Source organism: Callorhinus ursinus, unplaced genomic scaffold (genome assembly GCF_003265705.2).
Source record: "Callorhinus ursinus isolate GAN/ISIS: 27379988/994484 unplaced genomic scaffold, GSC_fseal_2.0 scaffold6, whole genome shotgun sequence".
Classification (NCBI taxonomy): Eukaryota; Metazoa; Chordata; class Mammalia; order Carnivora; family Otariidae; genus Callorhinus; species Callorhinus ursinus.
In genome coordinates, this window is record NW_027397068.1 from 13562708 (window position 1) to 13571502 (window position 8795).

The 8795-nt window shown below is 35.0% G+C and overlaps 1 long non-coding RNA gene across 2 annotated transcripts in view; it reads left to right on the forward strand.

Annotated features, from left to right (window-relative positions):
- The first annotated feature begins 1838 nt into the window (after nucleotides 1-1838).
- Nucleotides 1839-8795, forward strand: part of LOC112814578 (uncharacterized) — a 109185-nt gene continuing 102228 nt past the window's right edge. For both annotated transcript variants that reach the window (XR_012378411.1, XR_003205808.2), the window contains exons 1-2: nucleotides 1839-1880; nucleotides 1935-1978. This is a non-coding gene — a long non-coding RNA (uncharacterized lncRNA). The remainder of the gene's footprint in view (nucleotides 1881-1934; nucleotides 1979-8795) is intronic.

Sequence of the window (8795 nt, forward strand, 5' to 3'; positions counted from 1 at the left end):
AGAGCAGATGGGGAAGCAGCTTATGTAGTATAGATAAAATTGGTAAAGATGTGCACTTAGAGATCAGATAGTACATTTGATTACAGATCCTGCTATGGCAGAGTGATGGCAGAAAAAGTAAAATGAAAGGGAAAGTAAGAAAGAGAGAAGAAAGAAGAAAGAAAGAAAGAAAGAAAGAAAGAAAGAAAGAAAGAAAGAAAGAAAGAAAGAAAGAAAGAAAAAGAAAGAAAGAAAGAAAGAGAAAGGAAAGTACAGAGGATATTATAAAGAGTACGAAATGCTGTGCTATTCACGGAAAACAAAAAAGGAAAGAAGTGAAGTTGGTTTAGAAGAATGTTGTATTCAGATCTGGGTGAGTTTCTTGGAGGTGACAGAATAAGATATTGAAAAGGAATTACCTGTAGGCAGCTGGATGTCTTCTGCTACATTTTAAAATGGGAAATCATGCCAAGTATATATTTGAAATACTCCCTAGGAAACTGATATTTTGAAGTTGTAAATACATTCCCCCTAAGGGAAAGATTTCATAGAAAAAAAAAAAAGTACAGACCTCTTGAAACTTGAGAATGGCCACACACAATGAAAGGGGAAATAGAGGGTTCAGAGAGGTAAGATTGGAAATCCACATATCATAGTGCCAAAGAATCTTGGGAAAGTCCAGAGAGAAGTTGGGAGTGGGGGACATGTCACATAATATTAAGTCATCAGGGAGAAGAAACACTATGGAAGGCACTGTGTGATATGCCCTGATGTAATATTTTGAAATCCTTCCTTAGCTGATGAACTAAAAATACTACATTTTAAATACAAAATGAATTTTAAGAGTATCAGTGCAAAGTTTACAGCTTTGGCTAATATGAAAATTGAATACACAGAAAAGGAGGACTGGCTGTGTCTATTTGGAAGTCTGCAAGCTAAATTATTTATACATAATTAAAATGAACAAATCAACTGAAGAAGTCACCATTCACACATCCCTAATAAATAACTGGTTATATGGGAATATAGGAAAATATATTATAAATATAAATGGTTTCCAACCAGTAGCAATTGACTACAATCTTTTTTAATGCATAATTACTGATATCAGAGGCAGTTTCTGTAAATTTTACTGAAACACACTGAGTTGGGAAGAATTATGAAATGTATAACACAGAATAAGTAGAATACATACTTGAAAGAATTGGTGACACGATTTTTCAAAGAATGAATCTTCTCACACCTTTTGGAAAAGGGACCCTTCTAAGCATTGAAACTTAGGCAATTATTTTGTTAGGGCCAAATTGTTTTCTTATTTTCTCTCTGTCACCATAGTAGATGTAATGAGAGAGTAGGAAGGAGTTTAAAATAAGTTCTCCTTCCCACCCATCCCAGGGGCTGGGTGAAGACTCTTTTCTTAGAGTCATCATCTCCCCCCACCTCCCCGCCCCGCCAACTGGTAAGTGCATAGATTGCACTCAAAAACTAAATATGATGACTCCATGAAAAAGGATACATTCCAATCCCTTTGGCGGGTATGAGAACTGGTGGACAATAAGCAAAAAGCATCACAATTTAAATAGCATACGTATGAATTAATATTACACTGTTAAGAATTTGTGCAAAATGGTTAAAGTGAATTGTTTATGCAAAGTGAATACTGAAGACAACCTAAGCATCTAAGAAAAGACTACTCAAATAAATGACGGCATATCTATGTGATGCAGTAGTTCTCAGCTATTTAAACGAGTAAGCCGTTAAAAAAAGTAAAAGTAGGATACCAGGACCGCCCTGCCAACCCCCACTGAACACCCGACATCTCGAGATCTCGCAAGATCAGGCATCCTCTAGGAAGAGCAGTTTCTCCCAAGACCCAGAAGATCTGGCTTTCTCGCCGCAGAGTGGTCTACGCCAGTGGCACCTGCACCTCGCTGCTGATTCGGCTCTCCTCGAAGCAGCCTCTGATGCGCAGCACATCCCTGCCCAACGTCTATTTCAGGTAAAAGATACGAGCTGAAAAATTATGTGGAGTCTGATGCCATTTCAATAAATTATTTTTATGCATTTGAATAGAAAGTTGAAAAAAAGTTCTCGGAAAGATACATATCTGTTAATGATAGCTTCTTTAGCAGTTATTTAAGAAGGATGGTGGAGATAATGTTTAGGCACGTTTCAGTCATTCACAAGTATGTATTAACTTGATTATTTACATTTTTATATTCTTAGGAATTTTTATTCCTTCTATTTATAATTCTTTTTTGAGATAAATTTATATAAATTATTAAAGACTGTTGGAAAGGGACCGTTCTCTCTCTACCCTCAAGTTCTTCCCGCTGGACTAAGAATTCAATTTACCTGAGACAGATTAACAGAGAAAAAACGAAGTTTTATTACGTGCACACAAAGACTCAATAATGAAATTGAGACTCCAAAGAAATGACTAAGGCAGGCAGTTTCTATATATTTTAGAGATGATAGACTTATGAGGAATTTATAGGACAAGAAAAACATGTGTTTGGGAGCTTTAATTAGTAAATAATTCTAAGTGGAATTTGGGCTGAGTCAGTAGATTAGTAAAAAGGTAGCAAGGTTTATTCCTATAGCCTTCTCGACTTGAAAGTTCTTATATCTGGTGATAAGGATGTCTTTTTGTTTCTTAGGACAGGGAGAGTATTTCTCATATGAGAGATTTGTTTCCTGCTTTCAGGCGGACAAAGGAGGGTCTGAGTTTCTTTGTACCAGTCATTCAATTCAAAATAATCAATATTCTAGTGTGATTACATTTAGGGGTGGCCTGCACTGGGCCCTACAGTACAGAAATCTTAAGCATTGAGTTATATGAGTTTTTGACAAATATATACACCCAGGTGAGCCATTTATCTGGCCTTACCAGATAAGGTGAGCCATTTATCTGGCCTTACCTTTATCAAGATAAGGAGCATTTCCTCACCTCTCCCTTACCCCTTCTCAAACAATTTTTACCCGGGTGTCTGAGGTAGCCACTGTTCTCTTTGCACTAAAATTTAGTTTTGCCTGTTCTAGAAATTTCTATAAAGAGAATCAGTACCAGTTTGTGTTGGAAAGGAATCTATTCAAAGTCCCACCCGGAGCCAAGCTTATAGACAAAACTCACAGGTGTCTGCACTTGGCCCTAACTCTGTTTCTCTAAGTCACAGGGCCCTACTTTCTCAGAAAAGAGACCCCAATTACAAAGCATATTCTTCTCTAGCCTGACTACAGTCCACAACCCAGATGAGCCCTGGACAGAACCCCTCGAGAAACCTGCCTCCGCTTGCACTACCTGGCCAAGAATCAACCCCCTCCCGCACCTTCCGTGGACATAGCTGCAACCTCCCTCATATCCTTTAAACAACAACGAAACCAAAACAAACAAACAAAAACCCTTACAAGACCCAGCCCAACAGAAGCTGATGGCTGACATCTCTCTTGATGTGGAGAGTGAATAAACTCTGTCCTGCTTGTTGTTTCATTCACGGGCCACCCTAACAGCGTTCAGTTTCTTGAGCTCAGCATAGTGTCTATGAGATTCCTCCATCTTGTTGCATATATCGGCAGTTAATTCCTTTTTATTGCTAAGTGGTGTAGTATCATGTGAATACAGGTTTCCCCCATTATCCAAAAGTAAACTGTTTCTATGAAACCTTTCATAAGCTGAAATTGGTGTAAGGCGAAGAAGCAATAACTGTTAATTCATATGGAAAAATTTTTCAGCATTCCCAGACCCCAAAGATAACCTCTCTTAGGCTCTTCTGATTCCTTAGGACACATCTTGCTAATGCACAAAACCAAGATAAAGCACTAATGCTCACACATTTTAGAGTTATGGCAGCTTGATAACTGAGAAGCTGAGGGTAGATTCGGAATGAAGAATTTGGCCTTGCCACTCTCACTGCTGGGAGTGCATACTGCCTCTACAATGGCTCTTTGAAAAACAAATGTTGAACGCTATTTTTGCTTTTCGTTGTTTTTTCATAAAAGCAGAAATCCTCTTTCGGTTCCATCCAGTTAGCAAAAGCAGATACTAATGTAGGTCTTTCGTTAAAGTGGCATAAGGCAAACTTTCAGAAAGCAGGGGATACCTGTATACCTGGATTTATATACCCTGCTGATAGGCATTCAGGTTGTTTCCAGGTTTGACTACTGAATAAAGCTGCTTTTGATAGTCTTAACGTAAGTAATTTTTGGGCAAATGTTTTTATTTCTCCTAGGCAAATACTTCAGGCACATTTCTCTTTAGGAATTTTTTTTTCCCCTTAGAACTCCTGGGTCATAGAGGAGCTGTATGTTTAATATTAGAAATAATTGATACACAGCTCTCAGAGTGGTTTTAAGATTTTATACTTCAGACTTCAATGTTCTAGAGGGTTGCAGTTGTTCATATATTTATGAATATCTGGTATGAACAATTTTTTCACATTAGCCATCCCAGTGGTCTTAATTTGCATTTTCTTTATGATTAGTAGATGCTTTGTACTTTTTCATGTGCTTATAGGCCACCCTGAAGTCTTCCTTGTGAAGTGTGTGTTTGTTTTAACAGTTTCAGGAATTATTTTTGTTTTGGATACAAGTCTTTTGTTACATATATGTTTGCAAATATCTTCTCACAATATGTGACTTACCAATTTATACTTCTTAGCAGTGTCTTTTTATTAAAAAAAAAGTTTGCTTTTCATGAAATCTACTTTCACTTTTTTTCTTTTAAATTTACTATTTCTTGTGAACGAAGAAATATTTGTCTTTTACCATGCTACAAAGTTCTTTCCACTGTTTTCTTCTGGAAACTTTAAGCTTTTATTTTAGGGCCTGATTCATGTAAGTTAATTTTTCTTTGTGGTGTGAGGTAAATATCAAAGTTCTTTTTTAAAAATATTGATATCCGGGCGCCTGGGTGGCTCAGTTGGTTAAGCGACTGCCTTCGGCTCGGGTCATGATCCTGGAGTCCCTGGATCGAGTCCCACATCAGGATCCCTGCTCAGCAGGGAGTCTGCTTCTCCCTCGGACCCTCCCCCCTCTCATGTGCTTTCTTTCTCTCATTCTCTCTCTCTCTCAAATAAATAAATAAAATCTTAAAAAAAATAAAAAATATATTGATATCCAGAATAATCTGTTGAAAATATTCTCCATTTCCTTTTTTTTTTTAAGATTTTATTTATTTATTTGACAGAGAGAGAGACAGTGAGAGAGGAAACACAAGCAGGGGGAGTGGGAGAGGGAGAAGCAGGCTTCCCACAGAGCAGGGAGCCTGATACGGGGCTCGATCCCAGGACCCCCGGATCATGACCTGAGCTGAAGGCAGACCCTTAACAACTGAGTCACACAGGTGCCCTCCATTTCCTATTGAGTAGGGGAATTGACACTCTGTTTCTTGATATATTTGTTTATCCTTATGTTGGTCTCATACTGTCTTTGGCTTTATAGAAAACCTTAAATTCTGGTACTATTTATCTTCCAATTTATTATTTCTTTTTCAAAATTATTTTGTCTATTAGAGGATTTTTGCAATTCCATTTATATTTTAGGAATAGCTTGTAAATTTCTATTTTTAAAATATATGGAATGACATTGAATCTACAACTTTATTTGGATAGTTGTCAATTTAAGAGTATTGGGTCTTCTACCTTATGAACTTGGGTATCTTTCAATTTATGTAATCTTTATCAATTTATCTTAGCAAAGTGTCATTGTTTTCAGTGCAGAGATATGAAATAGGCTTGGATAGAATTATTCTTAAATGTTTTAAGGTTTTTGCCTCTATTATAAATATAAAAGTTTTTTTTAACCTGAATTTTACTTTCCATTTGTTTCCTAATATATGGAAATATAATCGGCTTTTGTTTATTGACTTTATATTCCTTATTCAAATACCCAGTGCTGTATTCCAAGCACATGGCCAGCATTCTATACCTCTTGGATTTGTGTTGTTCATAGCACTAGGGATTTCACATTTATATTGTATAACTTATGATGCATTTTCTCTTGTGGTTCTGATTAAAAAGTTAATTGAGATGCTGTTTTAATAATTGTGATTAATTACATTGCAATTCTTCTAGGTTAGGCAATATGTATATACTTACATACACATATGTGTATATGGGTACATATATGCATTTATATGTGTATGTCACCTATATAAATATGTACATGTATTCATATATACATATTCATGTATATACTCATGTAATGTTATATATACAGTCTAGTATATATGTGTATATATTCTTCTACATATGGATACATACACATAAATAATAACCACCAGTTAATTGATGACTTTGCTTATGGCTTATTGGGTTTCTCTAGGAAAACTGCTTCTCTGTATTTCACTTATATGCAAATAAAAATAACTCTAATCTATACTGAGAAGGTTACTGAGGTTAACAAAGATAATTAAATTTGTTAGGGAGAATTTGATTTAAGTTTTTATCTTTATATCATACCAGTTGATATCTAAATAAAATTTCTTGCCATTTCCTCAGTGTGGCATGTTTTTACTCTTTGTTTTTTTCTAAAATAGGGCAGTGGAAAGTGTTTTTTGAGAGCCATGTGCCTGACCTTTAGTAAGACTTATTTTTAAAGCCAGGAAGATTAGAATTGCGTATTGTTTGGGCCTGAAATACAGCTTTAGTATTTTATATTGTTATTATTTTATGTAAATACCTTTGATGGTAGGGAGTCTTAGAAGATTTTGATATGATTAGCTCCCAGGTTGTTTTCATAGTGAAACAGAAATGTAAAGTCAAGGGCTAAAATCCTGGGCATAACATTTTTCTGCTTTTGTTTTCATTTTTTTATTTTATTAAGAGGATTTTTGCTTTCCCAAATACTCTTGATACCTAAGTCTGTCAATTCACTTTCATAAGATTCTGAGACCACGTAATTATAAATGGGAAATGTTCTTATCTGAACAGCTTCCTGATCATCAGCTTGTTTACATATGGGTAGCCATTCTGAATAGTGTAATGAATACAATATTTCCTACTCCACTCCTTTCTTTCAAGCTGTGATGATCCCCAAAGAAAGTAAAAATGTGCCGATGTAATTACAGGTTCAGGGTAATATCTATAGGAGTTTAATGCAGTTTCTTATGCTTCTAAGGGTATAAGCCTCTCAGTTAATCACAGTTTGAATTATCCAACTGGTTATTTTAATTTCTCCCTATGCATTGAAGGTTTTTTCCCTCCTTTGTTAGTTTTGGAAATAGAAAATATGCTCAGTGGACATCTTACCTCTTAACTCTAAAGGTTTATCCCATTCTTATGCTGGTATAAAATTTTGGTCTGTTTTTGTGAAAAATGAGTTAGCTCTTTTTAATAAATGGCTCAGGAATCAGTACTAAAACAGAGACCTAGATCTTTGTGAACTTTGTAAGTCATGACTCAGTTTTTAAAAATTAATGCCAGGATTACTATTAAACACTTTGAAACCAAAGTAATGTCTCCATGTCATTCCTTACACATTGAACCTAGCATGATAATGAGAAGTAGTAAATGCAGACTGGAAAGTGACAATGTAATATCACATTAAGTCTGCCCTTTAATATGATTGGCCTTTCCGGGTCTTTTCTGTTTTGGTTTATGTACGTTTGCTCTGTATCTCATCTGGAATGTTTGTAACTAGGTATGATTTTGCTTACTGTTTATATAGAGGAAAAATCTACTTTCCCTGACAGTTGTTAGCTCCTTCCCTTCATACCACCATCTTGTTTTTTGCTTTGAACAGTCAACTATTTTTTAAAGATTAAAATGAGAAAATAAGTCTTTTGCATTCATGAAAATACTAGCCATTTATATGGCTATTCGTTTTTGTGAGGAGATTTATCTTTCCATTCTGGTTTCATCTTATTTCTGCCTGAAGAACTAATTTAAATATGTCTAGGAATACAGGTCTGGTGGCAATAAATTCGCTCAGCTACTGATTTTCAGAGTTTTTATTTTGCCTTTAATCTTAAAAAGGTACATGTGCTGGGTACAGTAGTTTATGGTGGCAAGTTTTTTTGTTTGGGTTTGGTTTTTACAGTAATTTAACACATTGCTATAGTTGTTTTTTTTTTTCCCCTCTAATCTCACAAAGTTGGCTGTAGTTTTCATTTTTGTTTCTCTGTACATAACTTGTCTTTTTTTTCCTCTGGCTGTGTTAATGATGTTTCTTCTGTACCATTTGGTTCTGTCAATTTGATTAGAGTGCACCTTACTTTCTTTTATTTGGGGTGTTTACTTGAGCTGCTTTGTTTTGTGGATTTGTAGCTTTTGTAACATTTACAAGTGTTTTGACTATTGTTTCTCCAAATGTTGTTTTCTGTTTCTTTTCTTCCTGGACTCCAAAATATTAGATTTTTTTTTTATATCGTTTCACTATTGTTCTGTTTACTTATTTCAGTCTTTTATTTACTCTGTGGGTTTTATTTTAGATGGTTTATATTAATATATTTTCAACTTCACTGATCTTTTCTTCTCTGGTTAGTCTAATTTGTTGTTATGCCATCTACTATCTTTTTCATTTCACATATTTTTTTTCCATAGAATCTCATTTTGGTCTTATATCATTTTCATATTTTTCTCCTTTTTCTTGAGTAGATGCAGAGTATTTATAATAGTTATTTTAAGGTCATTTCTGTCATATGGGGTCTGTTTCTGTTTATTGTGTTTTTTTCCACTTTTATTCTGTTTTTCCCTCTTGATAACTTTTTATTGGATTGTAGGCATGTGTTTTCTGGATTTTGTTGGATTCTTTTTACCTAGGGTTGAATTTGTCTGGCATACAGTTGAATTACTTAGACTCAGTTTGATCCTTTTGAG